A 13,730-nucleotide genomic window follows, 5' to 3' on the forward strand; every position below is an offset into this window, starting at 1 on the left:
GACTAGATGCATTGAAGGTATATTTTGGGCCTATAATTCCAGCACTTTGGGAGGCCGAGGCAGGTGGATCACTTGAGGTCAGGAGTTTGAGACCAGCCTGGCCAACATGGTGAAACTCCGCCTCTACTAAAAATACAAAAATTAGTCGGATGTGGTGGTGGGTTCCTGTAATCCCAGCTACTCAGGAAGCTGAGGCAGGAGAATCGCTTGAACCTGAGAGGTGGAGGTTGCAGTGAGCCGAGATCATGCCATTGTACTCCAGCCTAGGTGACAAGAGTGAAACTCCATCTCAAAAAAAAAAAAAAAGATATATTTTGGAAATAGAAATAACAAGGTCATTGTCAACCATTCAGTCCCCACAGGTTTCCAGCAGACGACCTGTGTTGTATGATCGTCTGGTCTTTGTCCTTCAAGAGAAGGTTCTATTTGCTCCCTTAAACAAGGCTCCATGTTCCAAACTGTTCCACCCTGCTCTTCCTGGAATGTCCGTAGATTTATCAAAGAACTTCGCTAGTCTTGCCAGCCAGCTCCTCCACCCTCTTGTAAAAAATATCCATATTTATGTTGAGCTACCACTGACTCCCCTCACGCTCCCTGTGGCTGGCATTTACATCCAGAGGACTTAAAAGGTTTGGAGGATTCTTCCACATGTAAATGCACCATATGCAAATCAGACCTGTCTGCCTCTGTAGACAGCTGTCAATGGAGGGTGTGCCAGAAACACTTATTTGCCTTTACAGAACATCACAGCCCCACAGGCAGGAGGTCTTTAGGGAAACAGCAGTGGGGAGACCTAGAGGAGCTGCATCTGCCCCAGTGGCCCAGGATACTTGGCGGCAAGGCTTTGTTCTCCCTCAGAAGATGAATCTTCTTTAACAGGACCAGAGGGTGTGACCAGCTATGTCATAAGCTTGGAGGCTTTTCATTTTTTGTCCACAAAATCTTGCTCCTGGGTGGTACTGAGTCAAATTCCTTAACAATCTAACAGCTGCTCAGTGGCTTATGAAAAATGACTTGCAGCTTCATGGTCTGAGTCCTAGTTTGGAACTTCACGGTGGAAGCCTCCTTGGCAACCATGACAGAGATCCTGGGATGGTGTGAAAGACCTTCTGAAAGGAGTGGTCCTTCTGAACTCAGCTTGCATCTCAGGCCAACCGGAAAGCTGCAGAGGCCAGCCTTGGCCGAGCAGGGCCTTGGGCCTTGAGAAAGATGCTCAATGTAGGTCTGTCTCCCACTCCTCCCTGGAAGTATATTGGGAAGATTCTATGCAGAAATATCTATCCAGTTGTTTGTCAGGCCCACCCTATGTAGACTCTATCCTCCATTTTCTAAGAACTGATTCTCCTACCCCCTTGATTCGCATGCTTCCTGTGGGAGAAACGATGTTTTGGCCATTTGACCTCTGCTCTGGCTTCAGTTAATGGAAGACCAATCAGAGTCCCTCCTCTAGGAAAGTAGAAATGAGATCAAGGTCTCAGTGGGTCTGGTCTCCTGAGTAAAGGAAATGAAATTCTACTAGCTGCAAAAGACCGAGTTTTCCTGAGATTTGGGGCTTGTCTATTGTGACAAGTAGCACAAGCTTCAAATATCAGTGGCTTAACACTGTAAAAGTGTATTTCACATTCGTGCTTGTAGGAATGCCACATGAACACATGACCACCAGCTTGTCACAGCAAGGGAAGAGAGGGTCACAGAGGATGTTTTTCAGGGTCACGCTGTATGTCACTTTCATATGCATTATATTGACCAGAATTAAATTAGATAGCTCAAACATAACTGTAAGAGGAGCAAGGAAATTAAGTCTTTCTGCATGCCAAGGAAGAGAAAAGGGTGTAGAGAGCATGCTGTATTGCTTCATCACATACATGAAACTACAAACAAGAAAAGTCAGTCCCCAAAGAGAAAAGGAAGTGAAATAGGCACATGCTACAAACAGCATCCCTACAATAAACTCCCATTGTGGCCTGAGTTAGTTCAAGGGGGTTCTCTGTACTTGCAAACAAAGAGAAGTGTACAAATACAGCCTTCAGCATCCACTGCATGATGACTCTTTAAAAGACTTGAAGATAGCACTGTTCAGAGTCAAGCCCAACTCCTCACTGTGATCAAAAGGTGAAGTTCTACATGCTTGCAACTCTGGACTTCCAGCCGAAAACAGTCTTAAGGACACAAGTGTTCCAGTGCTGTGGTCCGTTGGCTCAGGTTTAAAGATGAAGCTTTTCATACCACCAGCTGAGAGATTACCCTTCAAGCAGTTATGATTCTTTTTTGAATGGGTATACACACTCTTGCAACGGTCATGTTCTGTTGCATTTCACACAAAGGGCTGTAGAGCATGGGGAGGGCTCAAGTTCAAGAGCAAAGCAAGGAAGGCAAATGCACAATTAGTATCAGGGCATTTCTATGTGCGGATGAAATAGGTGGCATCTGGGGGCTGTGATCTCAGTGGTTTGAGGAGAATCTTGAGCCCCTAAATGTTCTTCCTACTCCTACTGCTCACCTCATCCTAGGAACTTCATTGATTCCCCTGGCTTAAGTCTACAGATCTTCCCTACCTCATGTCTTGCCTCAACATTCCAAAGCTACTGATCCCTGTCAAACTCTCCAGATTCACTCCAGTCTGCCATTCTGTGTTCTACTATACCCTTCCCTCTGCTTAAAATACCCTTGGCCTTCTCTTCCTCACAGAAGATTCCCCTCACTTTCCTCCACCCTCTGCAGAGCCTTTTCTGTGTAACCAAAAGTGATCACTCCTTCCTCTGTGGCACCATCACCTCCATTCCTGCTCTACCAAGTAATTATTTGCTCCTCAGTTGCCCCACTGTTCCTGCTCAGCCCCCTAAATTTCAACATGGGAACTCCTTTAAGGTAGAATTTCTTCTGATTTGTATTTAAACTCCTGTGGAACTGTCTATTATCTGACACCTAGTAAGTGCTCAGAAAATAATTAACTAAATAAAGAAACAAACAAATGAATGAATGACTGAATCTATAAAAATAGTGACCTTAATGAAAGATAAACAATCAAACCTTAGCAAATGTATAAGTAAGTATTGATCAATTTATTTGACCTTTAGGGTGAATGAGGATGGAAATGCTGGAACTATTTCTTTTTCTCTTGGATTTCCCTATGGAGTGTTCAGGCTCTCAGCTCCTCCTCTGGACTTTCCAAATCAGGTTTCTCCCATATGAATTTTCTTTCCTCTATCTTGCAGTACAGTTCACTTCTGTCTCTTGCTCCCAAACTTGCATACACAAACTCATTGACATGCTTACCAGTATCAGAATATGAGTTCTATGGGGGAAGGGGCCATGCTTGTCAAGCCCATCAGCATTCCCAGTGCCCAGAACAGTATCTGGACACATAGTAGGTGCTCAATAAATACTTGTTAACTCAAGGAAGGAATACATAAATCAATCAATATGTGAAAGAATAAAGGCCTTCCTATTAATATGTTACTGACTTTTTAGGAAGCAGTCTGGGTTTTAAACAGCATTTCTTTCCTGTTATAAGATGATAAATTGGTTTTATCTCATTTTAAAACTCTGATCAAGTGGCAGTGGCTAGCTGGAACACTCTAATGAGAAGGGTTCAAATTGGGATCAGTGGGAAAAAAAAGGACCGTGATTGATTAGTAATGTCTGTCATGCCAAAGGTGGAGAAAGTGGTGATGCATCCCTGAACTAGAGAAAATCTTAGGGTAATGCATAAGTAATACTTGATCCTGTAGTTCAAACAATAGACATCAGTGCAGAGTGGCAAAAAATAAAGGAGAGTGGGAAGCATGAGAATGCATACAGCACCCAGGTGAATTTTTTTAATGGTAAGAAGTTTTTAAAGTAAATTTCTCTAAAAACTCTCAATGAAATATGTAAATAAATTCCATAATCAACTTAAATTGCCAAAGCACCAAAATATGAAACTGCAAAAAACTACTCATCCAGTCATAGTATACACAGACTGAGGCAGTTGCTTGGATATCTTGGAAAAAATTGCCTTCAGATTCTCCGTAGTCTTCACAAGTGCCATTCATCAAATATTTCTAGCATGTTTTCTGTTCAGTACACAGTAAGACTGCATCTTTCCTGGCTCCTTGAAGTTGGATGTGATCATAAGATTTGCATTAGCCAATGAGATGTGAGTGGAGGTGACCTGGGTCCCCTTTGGGCAAATGTATTAAGATTTAATACATTAAGAGCCAATGTATGATTTGCTCCTGTTCTTTCCACCTCCCAGGGAAACAGGAAAAGCTCCAGGCCGTAAGGGCTTCTTCAGCCTGAATCCCTGGCCGAGGACAGCTTGGAGTAGAGCAGGGTCCCCAGAGGATCTGCAGTGGTCACATAGCATGAATGAGAATAAAACCTTTGTTAACATTTTCTTTCTTTCTTTCTTTCTTTCTTTCTTTCTTTCTTTCTTTCTTTCTTTCTTTCTTTCTTTTTTTTTTTTTTTGAGATAGTCTCGCTCTGTCGCCCAGGCTGGAGTGCAGTGGTGCCATCTCGGCTCACTGCAAGCTCCACCTCCCGAGTTCATGCCATTCTCCTGCCTCAGCCTCCAGAGTAGCTGGGACTACAGGTGCCCACCACCACGTCCGGCTAATTTTTTGTATTTTTAGTAGAGATGAGGTTTCACCGTGTTAGCCAGGATGGTCTCGATCTCCTGACCTCGTGATCCACCCACCTCAGCCTCCCTAAGTGTTAGGATTACAGGTGTGAGCCACTGCGCCCAGCCAACCTTTGTTAACATTTTCAAGCCACTGAAATGTGTGGGTTGTTTATTACTACAATATGTCTGAGCCTGTCCTGACTGATGCATTCTCCAAATTGGGAATTACGATATGTCACAGCACAAGGAAAATATAAGACTAGTTGCTCAGGACCAGTTACCTGGTTAAACACCTCTTTCTCTAAACTGTGGCTTCTGTTCATCTGAAATATTTAGGAAGAGAATCAATAGAGGGAGAAATGAAAGCTCTGCCTCCCACTGCTCCTCCTCCTGAACCTGGGCTCCAGCAAAACAAAGCGAGGCACTGTTCTTGATGATCACCCCCAGGTTTTCTTGGTTCATGCCTTTGTTTCCACTATCCTCTCTCCTTAGAAACCTTTCCTTCACCTTGTCTCCAAGTCACTCTCATCTCCCAAGGACCAGCTATAATGCCAACTCCTACAAATGCATCTTCCTGCCACCTAGGAGGGATGTCTTCCCCTTCTGAACTCTGAGAGTACATTTTCAGTATCCTTCTTATTACATTTTTCATTGTCTACCATAAAGGTTCGTTGAATGCTCATATAAAAGAGTCAAGGGATGGAGAAAAGAAGAAAAAGAGGAGATGGAAGCAAATTCAGGGAATCATGGGCAGCCGTGTGAAAATAACATTTGCCAGTTTGGAAAGCTTGTCTTTGCTTCTGTGTTGTATATTTTGGGCTTTCACCGCAAGCCACTTGTTATTCTCGTCACCTTTTATGGGCTGTGCCACTTCTCCCGTGCCCCAGTTGCTTCCTCTCGACTATGCCTTCTGATCAATTATGTCAATTGTTCACATAGATGTATCCTTGCTGACAGGTAAGGAGACCTGTGATTCCTCCTGATTAACATAATACATACTTCTTCATTTCTTAGTGGCTGATAAGGTTTGGCTCTGTGTCCCCACCCAAATCTCATATCAAATTTCAATTCCCATGTGTTGGGGGAGGGACCTGCGGGGAGGTGATTGGATTATGGAAGTGGTTTCCCCCATGTCGTTCTCATGATAGTGAGTGAGTTCTCACATGATCTGATGGTTTAAAAGTGCATGGCAGATCCTCCCTTGCTCGCTGTCTCCTGCTCTACCAAGAGAAGATGTGCCTTGCTTTCACTTCACCTTCAGCCATAATTCCAAGTTTCCTGAGGCCTCCTCAGCCACACTGAATTGTGAGTCAATTAAACCTCTTTTCTTCATAAATTACGCAGTCTCAGGTAGTTCTTTATAGCAGTGTGAAAACAGACTAATATAGTAACTCATAGTGTGTTTTGATGGCAATTCTAGGTCTCCGGGATGCATAATTTGAAAAATTACAACCTCAGCTCTTTTAGTGACCCTTTTGAAAGACACAAGCCAATTTGTGGGACCTAGTAAAAAATGAAAATTCTGGGCCCCTTGTTTAAAAGTTATTGAGAATTTCAAGATGGCAACAGCAGAGCACTAAATAAAGGGTAAGGCCCTTCCAACCACAGAGCACTGTACACCTGCAAAGGTTGCACACTCATGAAGTTGACCCTGATGTGGAATGTGGGAGTTCTCAATGCCTTCAAGTCATACAATGTAGGTGACAGTTCCAGTCATATACTAGATCCTCTCTAAAAGGGTGATACCACCATTTCCCTCCTCCTGTCTACTAGGCATGTCCGACACTGACTTCCAGGAATCAACTATCTAAGGAGTCTGACAACCTTCAGGAATGTTGCCTGCTGAGTCTTTGTTCTCTGCAGAGAAAATGGATGCATTCCAGCATCAAAGTAGCAGCTTCACACAGCTTCACTCCAACCACCATTCAAGATGCCAAGGAAGCGTTTTGATTTGCCCTCATTTTCCTTTAACTAATGTGTTCGTCTACTAGACGAATTACCTATTTCTTGATGGAGTTGAAAGTTGGCCCACATCTTCTAAGAACAGTGATATATATGATGGCCTGGGAGTATATTTTATTTTATCTTAAAAAAAAAGCTTTTTTTCTACCAAAATCAAAGGGAGGTTGAGAATACTTTTAGCTTATGTTGTCTAACTCCTTTACAGTTCAATTTCACATCAAGGAAACAGAGAAACTGTGGAATGTCCTCCAGTAGGGCAGGCCAGCAGGAGTTCCCAGCATGGATCTATGATGCTCTGTGATCCACTCACAAACTTCAGAGAGTACACCACACACAGGGGAGGACTACTCCTGTTTAAAATTCCAGGAAACACCAAAAGATTGCTATGAGGACCTGGAAGTCAGATTGCTATGGTCCTTGCCCCACCTTTGACAAACTAAGTCAGTAAGTTTGGTAAGTGAGAGCACAGGACAGGTGCTCTCACTTACCAAAGATCAAGGTGGCGGCTTCATCCCCATGCAGCCAGAACGATGATGCTGTAGTTGGCTGACTTGGTTGTTCACAGTTTATGTCTGTGGTGATTAGACCAGCATCCATGCTGATGGACTGGTACCCATGTCATATCAGTTGTTAAACTTTGTTTACTGTCATCCCTGGAACAAACCATATGCCCATTTTTATTCTGGTGTCTAACAAATGTGGGACAGTGGTCTGGTGGAGCCAGCTTGTACCAGCTCACACATCCCTTCCTCACCCCTACTTCACTGATATAAAATTGGTAGCCTGAAATCAGTCACAGTGCGAGTTTTTACACCACACAAATCAGCACACTACAGATAAGGGCTTTTTGTTTTCAGAGAGTCGGTTGATCAGCTCATCTCATATCTCAGATGTGTGATGGATATGTGAATCATTGGTTAGTCATTCATCAATTATTTCACCCATGATACAGTAAAAAATGCTTAGAGCTATATAATTCATCTCCCAAACTGGGACATTTTCAAGAGTAAAAGGGTGTGCTATTAAAAATTACACCAGGGTGGGTGCGGTGGCTCACGCCTGTAATCCCAGCAGTTTGGGAGGTCAAGGCGGGCGGATCACGAGGTCAGGAGATCGAGATCATCCTGGCTAACATGGTGAAACCCCGTCTCTACTAAAAATACAAAAAAATTAGCGGGGCGTGGTGGCAGGCACCTGTAGTCCCAGCTACTCAGGAGGCTGAGGCAGGAGAATGGCGTGAGCCCAGGAGGCGGAGCTTGCAGTGAGCCGAGATCGCACCATTGCACTCCAGCCTGGGCGACAGAGTGAGACTCCGTCTCAAAAAAAAAAAAAAAAAAAAAAAAAAAAAATTAGCCAGGCGTGGTGGCGGGCGCCTGTAGTCCCAGCTACTCTGCAGGCTGAGGCAGGAGAATGGCGTGAGCCCAGGAGGCGGAGCTTGCAGTGAGCTGAGATCGCGCCACTGCACTCCAGCCTGGGCGACAGAGCAAGACTCCGTCTGGGAAAAAAAAAAAAAAAAAATTACACCAGAACACTCCAGAGTAAATGGAGACCATCTTGAGCAAACTACAATGTATTGCCACTATATTGTATTGCCTCTAGGCAACTATGCTTGTTTTGGGAGAGAAAACAGTCATTATGAGAGACATGATCTCTACCCTTCTGACATTACAGCCTACTGGGTTAAACAGATAAATCGATAAATAGCATTTTTTACTGATTCATTTCCCACCCATAATATCAAAGGTTTAAATTAAATGTTATAAGAACAGATATGTAAAAACAGTTTTTATCTTAATGATCTCACTTCAAGAAATTGTGAGTTATGACTCTACAAGCAATTTGACTGTCTTAAAAACAAATCATATGAATGCTACCATGTTCAAACTGGTCACTCTGAGAGGTTGTGTATGTAACCCAGTGAGACTGCCATTGCTAGATCATTCAAGCCTCAAGAATATTTTGAATAGCTTTGATTGCAGTCAGTTTTCATCCTTGCAGTGTGAATTTAACTTCTGAAATGGATCAAAAGTCATTTGGCATCAAGTGTGAGGAAGAAAGAAAGTAAGCAAGCTGGGTAGAACATTTTGGTTTAATCAGGGTGAAATCATACGTCATGAGATGAAGTTTCTTGTGTGGTTAGCTAAAGTGGCTCCGCGAATAGACACTCCCAAGAAACATTGTAAAGCTACACTCAATTCATTTGGATAAGTATTTCTAATTTTCAAAAGAATTCCAAGAGCTTTTGCACACATCTTATACAGTACAGATATAAGGAAGAAAAACAAGGCCATGGTGGAATGAAGAATTGGGGGCATCTATTTATGTCACAGATTCACAAAAAGCTTACTGGCATATATATAGGTAAGCTTTATATAATATATGTAAAATATTATGTAAAGCTTATCAAAATATATGTATAAAAGATTACATATATTTAAAGCATACTGAAATATATATATATATATTAATCTACTACAAGCATTGGAATAACTAGTCAAAAGCCAAAATATCATAAATACGGTTAATCTTAAAATGTTGCTACAGAGAGAAAGCACTTGCTGGTTTACTGATCTTTAGATGATGCTACTTCTCACCCTAGTACTTATTGGTGGAAACTGAGCTCAAATCCAGGTCCTGTCCTGCATTCATTCACTCAACACAGAATGATGGAGCTCTGAAGACGATTCAGGGCTCAGCCCTGGGCATAGGGCAGTGAAGAGAAGTCACAAGACTCCCGTTCTTGTGGAAGCCTCAGCCTACCAGGGGAGATAGACTTTGATCAGATAACACAGAAATAAAAGGATGTTTTTGTTTGTTTGTTTGTTTGTTTGTTTGTTTGTTTGTTTTGAGATGGAGTCTTGCTCTGTGGCCCAGGCTTGAGTGCAGTGGTGCAATCTCGGTTCGCCACAAGCTCCGCCTCTGGGGTTCACGCCATTCTCCTGCCTCAGCCTCCTGAGTAGCTGGAACTACAGGCGCAGACCACCACACCCAGCTATTTTTTTTTCTTTGTATTTTTAGTAGAGACGGGGTTTCACTGTGTTAGCCAGGATGGTCTCGGTCTCCTGACCTAATGATCCACCCGCCTTGACCTCCCAAAGTGCTGGGATTACAGGCATGAGCCACTGCACCCGGCCATAAAAGGATGTTTTTAAACTGCTGTGCTAAATGCCATAAAAGAAAATCAGAGGACTCTATAAGAGACAATAACCTTCTTGAGGAAGTAGGGTCAAGCCAGGACATAAGGAATTAACTGGTCAAAGAGAACAAACTAGTGTGAGGAGAGAACAGCTTGCAGAGACGCTGAGGCTGAGGTCAGGGTCAGAGAATCTGTCAATTTCAGAAATCACATGGCCAAACTCCTGTCTAGGTAAATGAGGGAATTGAAAAGGGCAGGTCTAGAGACCAGATGTCTTGACTCACATCTCATTCAGGGTGTTTCTTAGCACCCACCCATCTCTTTTTGAATTCCAAAGGTATCTGGAGCATGTAGAGAACCTAACAGGCGAAGTAGTCAACAGGGTGTTGCTTTTGAGGTTAGCGTCTGGGTCTTCTATGCACACATATGCATGCACACACACACAAACACACATGCATGTATACATTTGTGTGCACACACAAAGACATAGTCATACAAACATGTATACACACACACGTATGTTTATATGCATGCATGCATGTATGCACATGCAAGTACACACCTAGATGTACTTTTTGTTTATGAAAATGGCCCTTTTTCCAATTGATATTGAGCAGCAAGGTAGAATAGCAGAAAGAACACTAAATTCCAATCCTAGGCATATGGGTACAAGTCACTACATCATTCCACACCTCTATTTCTTTACCTGGAAGATAGACACAAATCTTCTCGTCTAAATAATGCATTGGGTTGTAGCGAGGTGCCAATCAGATGGCTAATATGAAATTGTTGAATGTGCACAATACAGTATTGTATTACTATTAAGCAGTCAGAAAATTAAGTGGTGGTTTGGAGAGGTCTCCTGTTTGGTGTCTATGATTTTGCCTCCTTTTTTGCCTGTTAATCTGGACATTCTTCACCTCTCCATAGTCACTTGGTACAGGCTCCAGAGGTCTAACACCAAGAGAACTGCCCCACCACGCTAGACTCAATGCCCTTGCAAGTAGGATTCAGGGTCATGAGTTGTGGAATCAGAAAAATCCAGCTCACTTCTTCAGGCCCATTACTTTCCAGCTCTATTGCCCCTGGGGAAGGCCACTTAATCTCCCTGAGTCCCAGTTTCCTCATTTGTAAAATCTGAACTCTAATATTTCCTTCATAGACTTGTGAGAAATAGAGGCTATTTTTGGAAGCCCTGGGGTCCTGTCTGGTACACAAGAAGCCTCAAGAGGATGTATTTGGCAGGTCAGTTCTTTGCTTCCAGCATTGGCCCCCAACGTTGCCAAACATCCAGACGTCCTATGCATCTGTTGCACCACAATGGGTCTGTCATTCTGTGAATTTTAGGAAGTCTTTTAGGGAAACAATTTGTATCTTCAGTCTGTCCCATGTTTTGGGGTTGATTCAGTTATTTATTCATTCAACAAACATTTATTGATCACCTCTATGTGTCAGACACCACTCTAGGTACTTGATATACACCATAAATAAGATAAATGAAAACATCACTCTAGTGGAGGAAGACAGATAATAAACAGTAAAAACAACATATTAGTAAATTGTATAATAAATGATCAGGGATGTGGGGAATAAAAGAGCAGTGTAAAGATATCAGGAATGCCAAGGGTGGGGTGGTAGGTGTTTCTTTACCAAGGTTCATCACCATAAGTCTAATTGCAAAAAGGTCATTTTAGTAAAGACTTGGGAGAGGGACAAGAGAATGAGCCTATGGCTATCTGCAGAGTGGGGTGGGCAGAGAACATTCCAGGCAGAGGGAACAGGAGCATGGATGACATGCAGGAAGGACAACAAGGAAGCCAGTGAGGCTGGAACAGAGTGAGCAAGGGGTAAAATGGATGGAAAGGAGGCTGAAGAGTGAACAAAAAGCCAGATTATTTAGGGTTTTGTAGGCATTACTTAGACTCTGGATTTTGCCTTGAATGTATTGATTTGATAAGTATGTATCAGGTGTCTGCTGCATGGATAGCCACATGTTAGAAGACATGGTGGCCAGGAAGAAGTCAAGCAAAAAGAAATAAGAATTTCTTTGTCCCTTTTCTGTTAAAACTAGTGGGAAATCAAAAGTATCTTAATTCACCACCTCTTTTGTTTATCTATTGAACATGTAGAGTCCATGCTTTGACGGTTGTCAGGAAATAAAGGTGAGAAAAGCCAGAGAGGGTCTTTACCCACATGGAGCTTTCAGTCTAACTCAGGGTCTCTCCATCATGGCATGACTAATGTTTGTGGCCATTTAATCCTTTGTTGTTGCGGGCTGTCCTGTGCATTGTAGAATGTTTAGTGGCATCCCCGGCATCTACTCACTAGACACTACTAACACATCTTCCAGTTGTGACAACCAAAAGTGTCTCTAGACCTTATGAATATCCCTGAGTAGGGATAAGCAAAATCATTCCCAGAGAATCACTGGTCTAACTGAAAATATGTTATGTGCTTTTGTCATTATTTTTGGCTGTTAACACCTAAACACTTTTGTTGTTATTTTGGGATCCTACAGCTCTGAGATTTCAAGGCAGTCACAGTCCACTTCTATTATGAATTGAATGTTTGCATCCTCTCTCAAATGTATATTGAAGTGCTAGCCCCCAGTATTATGGTATTTGGGGGTGGTGTTTTTAGGAGGTGCTTGGGTTTAGATAGGGTCATGAGGGTGGGGGCCCCCATAATAGCACTAAAGGATTTAGTATGCTAAAGGATTTAGTATACTAAGCAGGATACTGAAGCTTTGGAGAGCTGATGGAATTAGCTCTAAATTAGTATACTAAATTACTATACTGAATCCTGCTGCAGTAGGATTGATGGATCATATGGCAGCTCTAGTTTTACTGTTTTGAGGAACCTCCAAACTGTTCTCCATAGTGGTTGTGCTAATTTACATTGCCACCAACAGCAATCCTTGTCAGCATTTGTTATTACCTGTTTTGGATATGAGCCATTTAACTGGGGTGAGGTGATATCTCATTGTAGTTTAGATTTGCATTCCTCTGATGATCAAAGATGTTGAGCACCTTTTCATATGCATGTTTGCCATTTGTATGTTTTCTTTTGAGAAATGTCTATTCAAATCTTTTACCCATTTTTTGATTGGATTACTAGACTTTTTCCTATAGAGTTATCTGAGCTCTTTATATATTCTGGTTATTAATATCTTATCAGAGGGATAGTTTTCAAATGTTTTCTCTAATTCTGTGGGTTGTCTCTTTGCTTTGTTGATTGTTTCCTTTGCTGTGCAAAATCTTTTTAACTTGATGTCATCCCATTTGTCCATTTTTGCTTTTGTTGCCTATGCTTGTCGGGTACAGTTTAAGAAATTTTTGCCCAGACCAGTGTCCTGGAGATTTTCCCCAATGCTTTTTTTTTTTTTTTTTTTTTTTTGTAGTAGTTGCATAGCTTGAGTTCTTAAAGTCTTTAATCAATTTTGATTTGATTTTTGTATATGGTGAAAAATAGGAGTATAGTTCATTCTTCTACATATGGATATCTGGTTTTGCCAGCACCATTTATTGAAGAGACTGTCTTTTTCCCACTGTATATTCCTAGTATCTTTGTCAAAAATGAAGTCACTATAGGTGTGTATATTTGTTTCTGGGTTCTCTGTTCTGTTCCATTGATACACGTGTGTCTGTTTTTATTTCAGTACCATGCTGTTTTGATCACTATAGCTCTCTATATAATTTGAAGTCAGGTAGTGTGATTTCTTTACTTTTGTTATTTTTGCCTAGGATAGCTTTGGCTATTCTGGGTCTTTTGTGGTTCCATATAAATTTTAGGATAATTTTTTTCTATTTCTGTGAGGAATGTCATTGGTATTTTGGTAGGGATTGCACTGAATCTGTAGATTGCTTTGGGTAGTATGTACATCTTAACAATACTGATTCTTCCAATCCATGAACATAACTTTTTTTATTATTTTTTTGGTGTCCTCTTTAATTTCTTTCATCAGTGTTTCATAGTTTTCATTATAGTGCTCTTTCACTTCTTTGGTTAAGTTAATTCCTAGATATTTAA

This window comes from Pan troglodytes, chromosome 4 (genome assembly GCF_028858775.2).
Source record: "Pan troglodytes isolate AG18354 chromosome 4, NHGRI_mPanTro3-v2.0_pri, whole genome shotgun sequence".
Classification (NCBI taxonomy): Eukaryota; Metazoa; Chordata; class Mammalia; order Primates; family Hominidae; genus Pan; species Pan troglodytes.